The 18,515-nt window shown below is 45.7% G+C and overlaps 1 non-coding gene and 1 pseudogene across 1 annotated transcript; one reads left to right on the top strand and one right to left on the bottom strand.

Annotated features, from left to right (window-relative positions):
- Nucleotides 1-3,435: 3,435 nt before the first annotated feature.
- Nucleotides 3,436-3,632, bottom strand: LOC142260377 (U2 spliceosomal RNA). Its single transcript, XR_012728621.1, has one exon. It is a non-coding gene; the product is annotated as a U2 spliceosomal RNA (small nuclear RNA).
- A 12,369-nt stretch (nt 3,633-16,001) lies between these two features.
- Nucleotides 16,002-16,208, top strand: LOC142260373 (U2 spliceosomal RNA; annotated as a pseudogene).
- The last annotated feature ends 2,307 nt before the right edge of the window (nt 16,209-18,515 follow it).

Below are 18,515 nucleotides of genomic sequence, written 5' to 3'. Positions count from 1 at the left end.
CCCAGTTAAGGACTTAACCGGCCGCACCGCTGCTAAGGCTTTCCAGGCTTATTTCTGTTGACCGCATTGGTACCCGGAGAGGGTGCTTACCGACCAGGGTCCGGCCTTTGAAGCAGAGGTATTCCAGGAATTCTGCCAGTTGTACGGCTGCAAGAAAATCCGGACCACGCCTTACCACGCCCAAACCAATGGCATTTGTGAAAAGATGAACCACTTGGTCCTGGGCCTCCTCAAGACGTTACCACTGGAAGAGCGGAACCTGTGGCTGGAGAAGCTACCTGACCTGGTCGATATGTACAACAACATCCCTTCCAGCTCTACGAAATGCACTCCAGCATACCTGATGAGAGCTCGTCCCGGCCGGCTACCAGTGGATCTGGAAATGGGCTTGGAAGCTTCAGAAGCACTCCTGTCGACAGCTGAATGGGACACTCGGCGGAGGACACAGTACCGACAGGTCCAGGAGTATGTTGAAAAGAACTTGTGCCGGAGTCGGGGACAACAGGAGCAGTGCTTCAACAAGAAGGCGCCTGCCGGTTCCTTCCAACCTGGGGATGTAGTGCTGAAGCGGAAAAGAAGGGCCCACAAGCTGGATGATCAATGGGAAAAAACCCCGTATGTAGTCCAGCCCACAGGATGGGAGAATGGGAAGGCCTACCAGATCAGCCGTGACCAGGGGGGGACTTTGGCCACGGTTTCCCGAGACCACCTGAAGAAGTGCCCACCAGCATTGAGAGTAGCGGATGAGGCTCCAGTTCCCAGTCCAGTGGAGAAGGAAAAAGAGGTAATCCACACCATGATGGGTGATTTTCCAGCAGACTGGCCTACACAGAACGGTGCGGTGATCCTTCCAGTGATACTGTTCCCACAACCCGTGGATGAAGAAATGATGGAAACGGTTAACCGCGAGCCAGTGCCCAGGGATGTACCTGTACCCAGCTCCCCTACGCCTCCGCCTGCCCCACATGATAGCAGGGAGGAGGAACTGACTGTTCCCTCTGCCCCACTGCCTGTCACCACTGACACCGGACCCCGAAGGTCCACTCGCCCCAACCTAGGTAGACCCCCACTTAGGTACAGGGAAACTACTCTTTAAAAGGGGGGGGGGCTTTATGTGTTGAGTGTACCAGTTTGAAAGTTTTAAATGATAAGTAAAGATGATCAACCAAAGAAGTTTACCTGATTGAACCGTGATTAAACCGGCCGTTGCCGGCAACTGTTGTCCCCGTAGGGACTGTGCAACCATTGCGTAAGGAACTGCTTACGGACAAGCCCGAGAACTTGCAGGGCAACCACAAACTTAGCGCAATGTAAATAAAAATGTTTGTTGGCTTGACACCGTTACCGCCTCCGGAGAGGCTGATTTGGGAGGATGGGCCTGGAGGAAAGGGATGGCCTAGGCCCGCCACTACCGTAACCGGTGGCGATCCTCCGGGGGTTCAGGGGTCCCCTTGGACGTGGGCCCCCTGAAAGAGACAGAACCCGCTCGGGCAACTTGGTGCTGGACTGGGGTCAAGGGGTGCTGCCCGCTTCTTAGGAGCAGCATCAGGGCCAGGTTGTTTGGGTGGGAGAAGAGCGGAAGCTGTACCGTTGTAAAATGTTTATGATGCTTTTACATGTTTTACCGTTTTATTCTTTTTCAGTTGTGAAAATAAAACCGGTGATGGACGGGCAGCCCGCGGACGGTCTGCATTTTACTATAGGGGAATGTGGCGCCCTGGACAAGCCAGGTCGTCACAGGTACTACACCAACACACTCTACACTCCGGCTAGGCACACCGAAGCTAAACACAAATCCTAGTTGCCTTCCTCCAGGGGCTGATGTCCACACCAGAGGGTGGGCCAGGCGGTTGATCCCACCCACCGAGGAGTTCACAGTCCTGGAGGCGGGAAAAGGAGTCAGATTAGAGATCAGTTTTGGAGTTAGAGAAGTGAAGAGGAGAGGAGACTGACCGTGTCCGGGTGTGTGGCCCGGGCACTCAACAAGGTTGGCAGACGGTGGTGACCTTCTGCAGGAGAGGCTGATTGGAGTGAACCGTACGGACCGGGGATGGGCGGTGGCCCGCCGGTACCAGATCGGGGAGTGAAGAGAAGCCAGCACCATCCGGCAGGGCCTACGGACCCCGACCAGGCTAGGAGTCGCCGTAAAACCGGTCAAATCCGTTAGCGACAGGAACCTCCAGGGTTTCCCAGCAGTCAAGACCCGATTGAAGGCAACAGCTCACACCGTAGAGGGAAGCACAGTCACCGCCAAGGCTACAGTTCCCAGGGCCAGAGCCTGCGGGCAAAAGGGGCTCCCTCAGCATCCATCCAAGCTGGGGAGCGGGTTACCGGTGGGAAGCCCGCTAGATTTTGGGGGAATAAAAGGGGTCCAACACCACATCCCCACAGGTGCACACCCACCCATCAAAGAGAGCTATAAGCCAATACCACCTTCACATTGCCAGTGTACCAAGGACATGTTGAGCAACATGAAGGCGGCTGGGGTTATCCGTGACAGTTGTAGCCTTTGGGCAGCTCTGTTGATCCTATTAAAAAAGAAGGACGGCACCACTCCCCGTATTGAGGAATCGCTAGCTGCATTGAGAACTGCAAATTATTTTTCTACCCTTGATCTCACTAGTCACTATTGGCAAGTGTCCGTTGCTGAGGCAGACCGGGAGAAGACCGCCTTCGCCACCCCTATGGGTCTCTGCGAGTTCAAAAGCATGCCCTTCGAGCTGTGCAATGCGCCAGGAACCTTCCAGAGGCTGATGGAATGCTGCTTGGGACAAGATTTTAGGGTGTATAAAAAGGGAGATTAGATCCCGTGATCCCAACGTATTGTTACACCTCTATAAATCACTTGTAAGGCTACATCTGGAATATGGGAACCAGTTTTGGGCTCCACATTTTAAAAAGGACATTCAGAAGTTAGAGTCAGTTCAAAGGTGGGCAACTAGACTACTACAAGGAATGGAAGGCCTCCCATATGATGACAAGTTGAAAAAGTTATTAAGTGATTATTGGCTGCAATGGGGCTTTCTGGCTGGTGCCAGCCTCTCTTCTTAGCACACAGGAACCACAATCCCTACACCATGCTTCAATGGATTCTCTCATCCCAGCCCAGTAAAACTACATATTTTACACAGTCATAAGCAGCCAAAAGGGATCTATTCTATTCAATTGCAAATGATCTAGATAAGACTGAGAATAAGATACTGCACGGGACATAGCAGAGTTGGTCAAGTTGAGTGGAGATGAGTTTGCTATTTGGCACAGCTTTTTGCATCAATAAAGCAAGTAAAAGGTGTGAAAGATAAAAAAAAGGGTGAAAGTGTGAAAAGTGAATTGGCCAAATTGAGGTGCATATAAAGTTTTTGCTTTCTTTCAATTCACTAATGGGGCTCATTTGAATCAGGTGAATTGAGCTCTGCTTTTGGAAACTGGGTTAAGAAGGGGTGCACCGGTCCTGGAGGTACTGCAATACCAGGTCAATGCGTGGAGTGGACAGAGCGAGATTTTTTCCATCTCCTTGTTCTAAAAATCCATTTAATATATGGTCCCCAGAGAGGGGACGTATCAGATATTAAACTGATAAGAACAGATTTAATTTTTTTTTTTTTCTGTTTATCAATAGGACTTCAAAATAACAAAGGTGATCGCCTCCCGTTGCCTGGGAACCGTCCAGGCACGAGAGGGCTATGTGTCACCAGAAGGCGCACACACTTCCTCAAGGCCGGCAGACGTGCAATCCCAGGCACCTTCCAGTACCGACCAAGGTAGCGTCCTCCGAAACTACACTTGATCTTAGCCAAAAGGCCGAGAAGCTATAACCCGAATTGGTTACGGCCTTGAGTGGCACCCTGGCCTATACCGGACACATCTTAGGGAGAGGGAGACAAACCCACGCCTACAGAAGACATTTTGTCACCCAAGCCAACCCTTGAAAAGGCTGTTTTGCAGAGCAAAAACAAGAAGAATGGTGCTTTTTGCAGCCGCCGCCCACTGCAATGAATCTGAATAACTCCTCCTTTTGGACACAAGCACCTCCCCTCCCCCTTGCAGTCTTTCCAATTCATGATACAAAAAGACGGACGGATAGGACAGGACAGGACAGGCTGCCTGACTTTCCGTCACTGCCACCCTTTGCCATCCTTGCCCGTAGAAAGCCCTTTCATCATCCCCAAACCCTAATCTTTTCCCTTCCCTTCCCAGATGCGTCTCACTCCCTTTCATTAGGAAGTGAGCGCAGCCTTTTCTCCGTTCTGCACATGCGCGACGTTAAACACAAATGCGCAGGCGTGCGTTCCATTACCCTCACTGCATTCCACTCCCATACAGGAAGTGGGCGCAGCTATTACTACGGTCGCACATAAAAGAACCCACGGCCACCACTGCACATAGCTGACTCCACCACAGGACACCCACTTCTACACCAACGCAGGTAAGACAGGATCGGCACCTCTATGCTCCCGTTACAATCAGGCTCAGTCACCATGTGATAACGCTCTCAACTCTTTAGTTGCAGGCTCCCCTTGCTTCACCTCCACTGGCTGTGCTGCCATTTCCTCTCCCACCTGGAAGGTATACTTTATTCCACTATTTTCCTGTTTCTCTCTTCCCCCTTTTCCCATAACCTACTTTTATCTGCATTTGTGGGGTATCTATATGCTATTTACATCATAGTTTTATTCATTAATATGGAAGGGAAGAGTGCCCATGAGAGTGTTGAACTGCGGAGAGCAAGAGATTAAGCTGCTCCGATTTGCCACCATTGATAAGCTGTTCTCAGTAGATACACATGCTATCCAAACAGCAGCATCCACCATTGCTTCAGCCCACCCATTCAGTGACAGCTCACCAAGTCAGCCAGAGGAGTGGTGTAAGGAATTACACGTAGGCACTGACTCCACACCTTCACATCACAAGAAGGGGGTCTACAGGCTAGTGCAAGAATACGAGCAAGTCTTCAGCAAACATCCGCTAGACTTTTGAAGAATAAAAGGGGTCAAACACTACATCCCCACAAGTGCACACCCACCCATCAAAGAGAGATATAAGCCAAAACTACCTGCACATTACCAGTGTACCAAGGACATGTTGAGCAACATGAAGGAGGCTGGGGTTATCCGTGACAGTTGTAGCCTCTGGGCAGCTCCGTTGGTCCTGTTAAAGAAGAAGGACAGCACCACTCCCCTGTATTGAGGAATAGCTAGCTGCATTGAGAACTGCAAATTATTTTTCTACCCTTGATCTCACTAGTCGCTATTGGCAAGTGTCCGTTGCTGAGGCAGACCGGGAGAAGACCGCCTTTGCCACCCCGATGGGTCTCTGCGAGTTCAAAAGCATGCCCTTCGAGCTGTGCAATTTGCCAGGAACCTTCCAGAGGCTGATGGAATGCTGCTTGGGACACCGAAACTTTGAAACGGTACTGCTATACCTTTATGATGTTATTGTTTATTCTAAAGCAAACAAGATTTTAGGGTGTATAAAAAGGGAGATTAGATCCGGTGATCCCAACGTATTGTTACCCCTCTATAAATCACTTGTAAGGCCACATCTGGAATATGGGGTAAAGTCCTGAGCAGGTTGATAACCATTGGTTTGAGCATGGTAGGGTGTAGTGCGCATCTTCCTGCATCGGTAAAAGCTGCAGAAGTCCTTGAAGATTTCCGCTTCAAAGGCTGTGCCTTGATCTGTGAGGACTCTCTCTGAGTAGCCATGAGGTCTGCATAAGTGTGCTTGGAAGACCTTCGCTGCAGTATGGGCCATTAGATCTTTGACTTGTACCACAACCATAAATCTCGAGTAGTTGTCTACCATCGTAAGTGCATACGTGAGCTCGCCTCGATATTCTGCAACAAAACTCCCTTTTTCGATTTCAGTTTCAGCAAACACTCCTCTTCCTGTAGAAAATATTTATCATTACCTAAGACAGTCATTCTAATGCATGACAATATTAAGGCAATTTAGTTAAAACTTGTTTTAACTCACCTTTAAGGGGATTGATGTATTTCATGGTCAATCCAGGTTTGTCAGTGATGGCACTGACATAATGTATGGCGTCTTTTTCGGGCGTTATCCTTTGCCTTTTCATTGTGAAAATCCAGTTGCCTATATCAAAGCAAATTCTACTACTTGTAAAGTATGCAGAAAATGAAATGTAGAACATATAACATCAACTGCTTAGGAACGCATCATAGGTTAGTACTTAAAAGGATATTGTCATGTTCTAGTCATAATGCAAGCTGGACATTTTTCATGTTACCCTGTAATCGCCGGCCTGTTCTAATGCTCACAAGCCAAGATATAGGCTCAGCTGCTAAGGCTTCCCTCTGCCTTCTGAATGAAACTTGAATATGTCTGGGTCACTGTGTATATAGCAGGTGCTCAGAAAAAATAAGAGTCAATTCAATAGAAATAGCTCTGGCACACTATAGTGATCAATAACGTAAGAAAATAACTCTTGGAATGCTGAAAATTCTTTATTTGTGCAAAAGGATAATTCATCCAACGTTTCGACCTTGTTTTTAGGTCTTTATCAAGGATAAAGTTATCTAAGATCATAAAGGGTTACAAAACCATATAAACACGTAATTAGTACATAGTACAACATAACAGTACAATATATTGCTACTTGAGAGTACAATGGGTCAAATGACCATGATGCACATACAAAAAATTTTTCCAAAGCCATAGTGAAAACATTTGTACTGAGGAAAGAAAATTTCCACATGACCTATCTGGAGAAACATTCTGGATCAAACAACCAAAAATAGTCAAGCAGGTAAATACACACCTATATGGATAACAGGATGATATGTGTTCAATTGTATAGCGTCATTGCCATTAAGGTACAAATGGAAAACTTGCAATCCTATATAGTGAAGGAAATGAACACATATCATATCAAAGAACACAGGAACATGGGTGTGAGAAAAACCTCAATGTTTATACTTTGTTCTTTATAATGGTGTGAACATGTATATGTCTCAGTACCTTATGCACTTGAGAATTCTAGTGAGTAGATCATGAAAGCCTATTTCAGAACTGGAATCGGTAAATAATTGTAGGTGGAATCTAAATGAAAAGATGGTACAAGTGTTATCATGACACGTGGGCTATAACACAATGGACCGTGTGACAAAGAAGAAAGGAGAGAAAGAAGAGGAAGAAAATGCAACTACCTGTAACATTACGTGATAGTCACTGGTAAGTATCACTTGACAATTCAAGTGAAAAAGGATTCCTTTATTAAAGGGTTCTCAGTCGCCTCAGGATCATGAAATACTAGGGTAAATGATATGAGAATGGGTAAGAAGCACCACTAAAGGAAATATGAGATGCAGGACATATATCTATAAACCCCTGAACTACATGATAGAAATAAAAAGAAGAAAAAAGAAAAAAAAGAAGAAAGAAGAAGAACACATAGAATGCGGAAAGAGAATGGGTACAACTACCTGAGTTACTGCAGGGAGGCCCCTGGTTGGTATTGTGAGGGTTAGTGGAATTCCTTCACTGAAGGGTTCTCAGTTGCCTCAGGTTCATGAAAAATGCTATAGACAAATAATGCCCGGAGAAAAGGGGTTCATATACAGCGAATAATGGTAATACAAAGTACATGTGTCACATGTAATAGTATATATATATATATTGTACTAAGCTCTACACCAGAAATAGAAAGTAGTCCCTCTGCCTTCTGTCTAGGTGCCCTGAGTTATGTCCTGTAAACTGTCACAGGGACCCAGACACACATGTGTAGTAGGGGAATATCCCTGCTGAGATGCCAGTGCTAGAGCACTCGTTTGCTGTGGAGTTGAACGCTATGTGAGCAGTTCTTACCTTCAATGAGCAGAAGTCTCTTTTTTCAGATTTCAATATCTCTGTGGGTATCTGGCAGAAACATGGAATACTCTTTACTGCTAAGACCCTGTACACCACTCCCACTAAAGGGGGCTTTACACGCTGCGACATCGCTAATGCGGAGTCGTTGGGGTCACGGAATTTGTGACGCACATCCGGCCGCATTAGCGATGTTGCTGCGTGTGACACCGATGAGCGATTTTTCATTGCTGCAAAAACGTGCAAAATCGCTCATCGGTGACATGGGTCTCCATTCTCGATTATCGTTACTGCAGCAGTAACGATGTAGTTCGTCGCTCCTGCGGCAGCACACATCGCTCCGTGTGACACCGCAGAAATGAGGAACCTCTCCTTACCTGCCTCCCAGCCGCTATGAGGAAGGAAGGAGGTGGGCGGGATGTTCCGGCCACTCATCTCCGCCCCTCCGCTGCTATTGGGCGGTCGCTCAGTGACGTCGCTGTGACGCCGCACGGACCGCCCCCTTAGAAAGGAGGCGGTTCGCCGGTCACAGCGACGTCGCCGGGCAGGTAAGTATGTGTGACGGGTCTGGTCGGTGTTGTGCAGCATGGGCAGCGATTTGCCCGTGTCGCGCAACAGATGGGGGCGGGTATCCACACTAGCGATATCGGGACCGATATCGCAGTGTGTAAAGTAGCCTTTAATAAACTGTGTAAAGGATTTTAAGTAAAAATCCACAATAAACCAGCGCTAGATGGGTTTTTATAATTTTATTAATAGACCACAAATAAAAAATTTTTTGCTATCCTTGTTTCAAGACAGAGTATTTGATAATATACAATACACTGATTATTACTAAAACCAAGGACCACATAAAACAAGGACCACATAAAATAAAAAATGAAAGTAATGAGAATAAAATTCTTTTGTATAACCAATTAACTTCGAGGTGATACAATATTCACATTGATTTAGTTTTACCAGTCTAATGTAATGCCCCGGCCGGTGGCATATATTTTGTTTGGTTAATAATTTAGACTTATACAATGAAAGATGTACTATACCACCCCTGGCTAACTTACAAGTTTTAAGTTGTACAATATAAGTTTGCGACGTTATATTCATATATAGGAAGGCAAACAATATTGGCAATTTAGTGGCACCCACCATACGTAATCTTACAGCACCTAATAAGGGAGGATTATTTGGCCTGAAAGGTTTTTTTCCATGCAAAAGCTGTATAGTATGTAAGAATACAAAAAATATTTCACGGAAATCCTTCTTACAGGGGCAGTCAGAAGTCATGATTAGAGAATTTATTACATGTCAATCAAAGGGAGTAGTATATTGCATTCAATGTCCCTGTCAGAAAAAATACATTGGGAGAACTATTAGACCCCTATGGAAAAGGGTGGGTGAGCACATTAGAAGTGTTAAAAATAAATGTACTAAGCACCCCCTATCCAGACATTATGTGTTAAAACATGGAGGGTCCTTTAAAGAATCCCAAGTATGGGGCGTACAAAAAATAACTAAGGATTGGAGAGGTGGCGATTTCATTAAAAAAATGTCACGAGCAGAAAGCCAATGGATTTTTGAATTGAACACCTTGAAACCATATGGACTCAATAATGATATAGAACTGTTTGCTTTTAATTAATTTATATTTTTATAGGTAGAGGAGTAATAGGTACTGATAATAATACGGAGAGAAGGAAAAAAAAAAAAAAAAAGCGATTGTCATGGAGATATATGTGTATATATGCATAATATATATTAAAATTGGTGCTTCACTTGCCCAAGGTTGATGTAGATATAAGGGGCTTTTCATATTATAGCAAATTTATATTACACCTTTATGATGTCCTTTTGTTAAATTTATTGTTGAAAAAAAGCATATGCATATATACACATTGTCTTCCCAGTATATGATGATACAAGCAAGGCTATATATACTTATATATACTTATATATACTTATATATATATACTTATATATACTTATTATACTTATATATACTTATACTTATACTTTTTAGAAAAACCTTTAGAAAAACCTTTGCACATAATTATATTATATGGCTATTATGAACGGTCTTTCACAAATTGATATATGTAGTGGTCATTGAATGTTGGTTGAATTTAAACATTGTTTAATTTTATGCAAATTATAACCAATTAAATATATGCATAAATAGTGCTCTAGGCAACAGCTGAGTTATCCTTGAGGAAGGGGGCCGTTACACGCCCCCGAAACGCGCGTCGGATCAGGACTCTGTTTTTGCCTACCTCACCTGTGCGGTGATAACCTGCCAAGTAATCTCTCCCTCGTGTGGAATCAACCGGCTTCCACTGGACACGGTACGGATTGCCTGCTGGAGAGGTTGAGAGGTTACCGCTGACATTTCCTTTGTCTGCAACCAGGATACATTGGTACCTCCAGCGGTTCTGCATTGCTCGTTTGGAAGCGGATCGGAGCCTTGTGTGGTGCTAACCTGCCAAGCAACTTCCTCCTGTGTGGAATCAGTCAGCTGACACTGGATACGGTCTGGACTGCCCGCTGGAGAGGCTGAGTAGTTACCGCTGATCTTATTGTTGTCCGCAGCCAACATCTTGGTGCTTTCAGTGGCTTCGTACTGCTTGATTTCGAAAGTACATTTGGGAGAATACGGGACCGGCTGGTTTGTGGCCTTGTGAAGTGTTATAAAGGCTCTGTAAAGAGGGATGTCGGTAACCATACATCTCCCCCAGAGCCAGCACTAGTCGCGGCCACTGGCCTCAAAACGTCCGCTCTGGAAGTCTAACAGGTCAATCCTGTACATAGCGGTTCCAGCCTAATCAACGGAGAAATCCGGGGTGTTTTTTGCGGTCAAGTTGTTGTGAGGTTTATTCCCCCAGGCCCTGGGGGCGAATATAACGTCGCAAACTTATATTGTACAACTTAAAACTTGTAAGTTAGCCAGGGGTGGTATAGTACATCTTTCATTGTATAAGTCTAAATTATTAACCAAACAAAATATATGCCACCGGCCGGGGCATTACATTAGACTGGTAAAACTAAATCAATGTGAATATTGTATCACCTCGAAGTTAATTGGTTATACAAAAGAATTTTATTCTCATTACTTTCATTTTTTATTTTATGTGGTCCTTGTTTTATGTGGTCCTTGGTTTTAGTAATAATCAGTGTATTGTATATTATCAAATACTCTGTCTTGAAACAAGGATAGCAAAAAATTTTTTATTTGTGGTCTATTAATAAAATTATAAAAACCCATCTAGCGCTGGTTTATTGTGGATTTTTACTTAAAATCCTTTACACAGTTTATTAAAGGCTACTTTACACACTGCGATATCGGTCCCGATATCGCTAGTGTGGATACCCGCCCCCATCTGTTGCGCGACACGGGCAAATCGCTGCCCATGCTGCACAACACCGACCAGACCCGTCACACATACTTACCTGCCCGGCGACGTCGCTGTGACCGGCGAACCGCCTCCTTTCTAAGGGGGCGGTCCGTGCGGCGTCACAGCGACGTCACTGAGCGACCGCCCAATAGCAGCGGAGGGGCGGAGATGAGTGGCCGGAACATCCCGCCCACCTCCTTCCTTCCTCATAGCGGCTGGGAGGCAGGTAAGGAGAGGTTCCTCGTTTCTGCGGTGTCACACGGAGCGATGTGTGCTGCCGCAGGAGCGACGAACTACATCGTTACTGCTGCAGTAACGATAATCGAGAATGGAGACCCATGTCACCGATGAGCGATTTTGCACGTTTTTGCAGCGATGCAAAATCGCTCATCGGTGTCACACGCAGCAACATCGCTAATGCGGCCGGATGTGCGTCACAAATTCCGTGACCCCAACGACTCCGCATTAGCGATGTCGCAGCGTGTAAAGCCCCCTTTAGTGGGAGTGGTGTACAGGGTCTTAGCAGTAAAGAGTATTCCATATTTCTGCCAGATACCCACAGAGATATTGAAATCTGAAAAAAGAGACTTCTGCTCATTGAAGGTAAGAACTGCTCACATAGCGTTCAACTCCACAGCAAACGAGTGCTCTAGCACTGGCATCTCAGCAGGGATATTCCCCTACTACACATGTGTGTCTGGGTCCCTGTGACAGTTTACAGGACATAACTCAGGGCACCTAGACAGAAGGCAGAGGGACTACTTTCTATTTCTGGTGTAGAGCTTAGTACAATATATATATATATACTATTACATGTGACACATGTACCTTGTATTACCATTATTCGCTGTATATGAACCCCTTTTCTCCGGGCATTATTTGTCTATAGCATTTTTCACGAACCTGAGGCAACTGAGAACCCTTCAGTGAAGGAATTCCACTAACCCTCACAGTACCAACCAGGGGCCTCCCTGCAGTAACTCAGGTAGTTGTACCCATTCTCTTTCCGCATTCTATGTGTTCTTCTTCTTTCTTCTTTTTTTTCTTTTTTCTTCTTTTTATTTCTATCATGTAGTTCAGGGGTTTATAGATATATGTCCTGCATCTCATATTTCCTTTAGTGGTGCTTCTTACCCATTCTCATATCATTTACCCTAGTATTTCATGATCCTGAGGCGACTGAGAACCCTTTAATAAAGGAATCCTTTTTCACTTGAATTGTCAAGTGATACTTACCAGTGACTATCACGTAATGTTACAGGTAGTTGCATTTTCTTCCTCTTCTTTCTCTCCTTTCTTCTTTGTCACACGGTCCATTGTGTTATAGCCCACGTGTCATGATAACACTTGTACCATCTTTTCATTTAGATTCCACCTACAATTATTTACCGATTCCAGTTCTGAAATAGGCTTTCATGATCTACTCACTAGAATTCTCAAGTGCATAAGGTACTGAGACATATACATGTTCACACCATTATAAAGAACAAAGTATAAACATTGAGGTTTTTCTCACACCCATGTTCCTGTGTTCTTTGATATGATATGTGTTCATTTCCTTCACTATATAGGATTGCAAGTTTTCCATTTGTACCTTAATGGCAATGACGCTATACAATTGAACACATATCATCCTGTTATCCATATAGGTGTGTATTTACCTGCTTGACTATTTTTGGTTGTTTGATCCAGAATGTTTCTCCAGATAGGTCATGTGGAAATTTTCTTTCCTCAGTACAAATGTTTTCACTATGGCTTTGGAAAAATTTTTTGTATGTGCATCATGGTCATTTGACCCATTGTACTCTCAAGTAGCAATATATTGTACTGTTATGTTGTACTATGTACTAATTACGTGTTTATATGGTTTTGTAACCCTTTATGATCTTAGATAACTTTATCCTTGATAAAGACCTAAAAACAAGGTCGAAACGTTGGATGAATTATCCTTTTGCACAAATAAAGAATTTTCAGCATTCCAAGAGTTATTTTCTTACGTTATTGATCACTATAGTGTGCCAGAGCTATTTCTATTGAATTGACTCTTATTTTTTCTGAGCACCTGCTATATACACAGTGACCCAGACATATTCAAGTTTCATTCAGAAGGCAGAGGGAAGCCTTAGCAGCTGAGCCTATATCTTGGCTTGTGAGCATTAGAACAGGCCGGCGATTACAGGGTAACATGAAAAATGTCCAGCTTGCATTATGACTAGAACATGACAATATCCTTTTAAGTACTAACCTATGATGCGTTCCTAAGCAGTTGATGTTATATGTTCTACATTTCATTTTCTGCATACTTTACAAGTAGTAGAATTTGCTTTGATATAGGCAACTGGATTTTCACAATGAAAAGGCAAAGGATAACGCCCGAAAAAGACGCCATACATTATGTCAGTGCCATCACTGACAAACCTGGATTGACCATGAAATACATCAATCCCCTTAAAGGTGAGTTAAAACAAGTTTTAACTAAATTGCCTTAATATTGTCATGCATTAGAATGACTGTCTTAGGTAATGATAAATATTTTCTACAGGAAGAGTAGTGTTTGCTGAAACTGAAATCGAAAAAGGGAGTTTTGTTGCAGAATATCGAGGCGAGCTCACGTATGCACTTACGATGGTAGACAACTACTCGAGATTTATGGTTGTGGTACAAGTCAAAGATCTAATGGCCCATACTGCAGCGAAGGTCTTCCAAGCACACTTATGCAGACCTCATGGCTACTCAGAGAGAGTCCTCACAGATCAAGGCACAGCCTTTGAAGCGGAAATCTTCAAGGACTTCTGCAGCTTTTACCGATGCAGGAAGATGCGCACTACACCCTACCATGCTCAAACCAATGGTTATCAACCTGCTCAGGACTTTACCCCATATTCCAGATGTGGCCTTACAAGTGATTTATAGAGGGGTAACAATACGTTGGGATCACCGGATCTAATCTCCCTTTTTATACACCCTAAAATCTTGTTTGCTTTAGAATAAACAATAACATCATAAAGGTATAGCAGTACCGTTTCAAAGTTTCGGTGTCCCAAGCAGCATTCCATCAGCCTCTGGAAGGTTCCTGGCAAATTGCACAGCTCGAAGGGCATGCTTTTGAACTCGCAGAGACCCATCGGGGTGGCAAAGGCGGTCTTCTCCCGGTCTGCCTCAGCAACGGACACTTGCCAATAGCGACTAGTGAGATCAAGGGTAGAAAAATAATTTGCAGTTCTCAATGCAGCTAGCTATTCCTCAATACAGGGGAGTGGTGCTGTCCTTCTTCTTTAACAGGACCAACGGAGCTGCCCAGAGGCTACAACTGTCACGGATAACCCCAGCCTCCTTCATGTTGCTCAACATGTCCTTGGTACACTGGTAATGTGCAGGTAGTTTTGGCTTATATCTCTCTTAGATGGGTGGGTGTGCACTTGTGGGGATGTAGTGTTTGACCCCTTTTATTCTTCAAAAGTCTAGCGGATGTTTGCTGAAGACTTGCTCGTATTCTTGCACTAGCCTGTAGACCCCCTTCTTGTGATGTGAAGGTGTGGAGTCAGTGCCTACGTGTAATTCCTTACACCACTCCTCTGGCTGACTTGGTGAGCTGTCACTGAATGGGTGGGCTGAAGCAATGGTGGATGCTGCTGTTTGGATAGCATGTGTATCTACTGAGAACAGCTTATCAATGGTGGCAAATCGGAGCAGCTTAATCTCTTGCTCTCCGCAGTTCAACACTCTCATGGGCACTCTTCCCTTCCATATTAATGAATAAAACTATGATGTAAATAGCATATAGATACCCCACAAATGCAGATAAAAGTAGGTTATGGGAAAAGGGGGAAGAGAGAAACAGGAAAATAGTGGAATAAAGTATACCTTCCAGGTGGGAGAGGAAATGGCAGCACAGCCAGTGGAGGTGAAGCAAGGGGAGCCTGCAACTAAAGAGTTGAGAGCGTTATCACATGGTGACTGAGCCTGATTGTAACGGGAGCATAGAGGTGCCGATCCTGTCTTACCTGCGTTGGTGTAGAAGTGGGTGTCCTGTGGTGGAGTCAGCTATGTGCAGTGGTGGCCGTGGGTTCTTTTATGTGCGACCGTAGTAATAGCTGCGCCCACTTCCTGTATGGGAGTGGAATGCAGTGAGGGTAATGGAACGCACGCCTGCGCATTTGTGTTTAACGTCGCGCATGTGCAGAACGGAGAAAAGGCTGCGCTCACTTCCTAATGAAAGGGAGTGAGACGCATCTGGGAAGGGAAGGGAAAAGATTAGGGTTTGGGGATGATGAAAGGGCTTTCTACGGGCAAGGATGGCAAAGGGTGGCAGTGACGGAAAGTCAGGCAGCCTGTCCTGTCCTGTCCTGTCCGTCCGTCTTTTTGTATCATGAATTGGAAAGACTGCAAGGGGGAGGGGAGGTGCTTGTGTCCAAAAGGAGGAGTTATTCAGATTCATTGCAGTGGGCGGCGGCTGCAAAAAGCACCATTCTTCTTGTTTTTGCTCTGCAAAACAGCCTTTTCAAGGGTTGGCTTGGGTGACAAAATGTCTTCTGTAGGCGTGGGTTTGTCTCCCTCTCCCTAAGATGTGTCCGGTATAGGCCAGGGTGCCACTCAAGGCCGTAACCAATTCGGGTTATAGCTTCTCGGCCTTTTGGCTAAGATCAAGTGTAGTTTCGGAGGACGCTACCTTGGTCGGTACTGGAAGGTGCCTGGGATTGCACGTCTGCCGGCCTTGAGGAAGTGTGTGCGCCTTCTGGTGACACATAGCCCTCTTGTGCCTGGACGGTTCCCAGGCAACGGGAGGCGATCACCTTTGTTATTTTGAAGTCCTACTGATAAACAGAAAAAAAAAAAAATTAAATCTGTTCTTATCAGTTTAATATCTGATACGTCCCCTCTCTGGGGACCATATATTAAATGGATTTTTAGAACAAGGAGATGGAAAAAATCTTGCTCTGTCCACTGCACGCATTGACCTGGTATTGCAGTACCTCCAGGACCGGTGCACCCCTTCTTAACCCAGTTTCCAAAAGCAGAACTCAATTCACCTGATTCAAATGAGCCCCATTAGTGAATTGAAAGAAAGCAAAAACTTTATATGCACCTCAATTTGGCCAATTCACTTTTCACACTTTCACCCTTTTTTTTATCTTTCACACCTTTTACTTGCTTTATTGATGCAAAAAGCTGTGCCAAATAGCAAACTCATCTCCACTCAACTTGACCAACTCTGCTATGTCCCGTGCAGTATCTTATTCTCAGTCTTATCTAGATCATTTGCAATTGAATAGAATAGATCCCTTTTGGCTGCTTATGACTGTGTAAAATATGTAGTTTTACTGGGCTGGGATGAGAGAATCCATTGAAGCATGGTGTAGGGATTGTGGTTCCTGTGTGCTAAGAAGAGAGGCTGGCACCAGCCAGAAAGCCCCATTGCAGCCAATAATCACTTAATAACTTTTTCAACTTGTCATCATATGGGAGGCCTTCCATTCCTTGTAGTAGTCTAGTTGCCCACCTTTGAACTGACTCTAACTTCTGAATGTCCTTATTAAAATGTGGAGCCCAAAACTGGTTCCCATATTCCAGATGTAGCCTTACAAGTGATTTATAGAGGTGTAACAATACGTTGGGATCACGGGATCTAATCTCCCTTTTTATACACCCTAAAATCTTGTCCCAAGCAGCATTCCATCAGCCTCTGGAAGGTTCCTGGCGCATTGCACAGCTCGAAGGGCATGCTTTTGAACTCGCAGAGACCCATAGGGGTGGCGAAGGCGGTCTTCTCCCGGTCTGCCTCAGCAACGGACACTTGCCAATAGTGACTAGTGAGATCAAGGGTAGAAAAATAATTTGCAGTTCTCAATGCAGCTAGCGATTCCTCAATACGGGGAGTGGTGCCGTCCTTCTTTTTTAACAGGATCAACAGAGCTGCCCAAAGGCTACAACTGTCACGGATAACCCCAGCCGCCTTCATGTTGCTCAACATGTCCTTGGTACACTGGCAATGTGAAGGTGGTATTGGCTTATAGCTCTCTTTGATGGGTGGGTGTGCACCTGTGGGGATGTGGTGTTGGACCCCTTTTATTCCCCCAAAATCTAGCGGGCTTCCCACCGGTAACCCGCTCCCCAGCTTGGATGGATGCTGAGGGAGCCCCTTTTGCCCGCAGGCTCTGGCCCTGGGAACTGTAGCCTTGGCGGTGACTGTGCTTCCCTCTACGGTGTGAGCTGTTGCCTTCAATCGGGTCTTGACTGCTGGCAAACCCTGGAGGTTCCTGTCGCTAACGGATTTGACCGGTTTTACGGCGACTCCTAGCCTGGTCGGGGTCCGTAGGCCCTGCCAGATGGTGCTGGCTTCTCTTCACTCCCCGATCTGGTACCGGCGGGCCACCGCCCATCCCCGGTCCGTACGGTTCACTCCAATCAGCCTCTCCTGCAGAAGGTCACCACCGTCTGCCAACCTTGCTGAGTGCCCGGGCCACACACCCGGACACGGTCAGTCTCCTCTCCTCTTCACTTCTCTAACTCCAAAACTGATCTCTAATCTGACTCCTTTTCCCGCCTCCAGGACTGTGAACTCCTCGGTGGGTGGGATCAACCGCCTGGCCCACCCCCTGGTGTGGACATCAGCCCCTGGAGGAAGGCAACTAGGATTTGTGTTTAGCTTCGGTGTGCCTAGCCGGAGTGTAGAGTGTGTTGGTGTAGTACCTGTGACGACCTGGCTTGTCCAGGGCGCCACATTCCCCTATAGTAAAATGCAGACCGTCCGCGGGCTGCCCGTCCATCACCGGTTTTATTTTCACAACTGAAAAAGAATAAAACGGTAAAACATGTAAAAGCATCATAAACATTTTACAACGGTACAGCTTCCGCTCTTCTCCCACCCAAACAACCTGGCCCTGATGCTGCCCCTAAGAAGCGGGCAGCACCCCTTGACCCCAGTCCAGCACCAAGTTGCCCGAGCGGGTTCTGTCTCTTTCAGGGGGCCCACGTCCAAGGGGACCCCTGAACCCCCGGAGGATCGCCACCGGTTACGGTAGTGGCGGGCCTAGGCCATCCCTTTCCTCCAGGCCCATCCTCCCAAATCAGCCTCTCCGGAGGCGGTAACGGTGTCAAGCCAACAAACATTTTTATTTACATTGCACTAAGTTTGTGGTTGCCCTGCAAGTTCTCGGGCTTGTCCGTAAGCAGTTCCTTACGCAATGGTTGCACAGTCCCTACGGGGACAACAGTTGCCGGCAACGGCCGGTTTAATCACGGTTCAATCAGGTAAACTTCTTTGGTTGATCATCTTTACTTATCATTTAAAACTTTCAAACT

This window comes from Anomaloglossus baeobatrachus (assembly GCF_048569485.1).
Source record: "Anomaloglossus baeobatrachus isolate aAnoBae1 chromosome 11 unlocalized genomic scaffold, aAnoBae1.hap1 SUPER_11_unloc_1, whole genome shotgun sequence".
Lineage (NCBI taxonomy): Eukaryota > Metazoa > Chordata > Amphibia > Anura > Aromobatidae > Anomaloglossus > Anomaloglossus baeobatrachus.
This window is presented reverse-complemented; position numbering and strand designations above follow the sequence as displayed.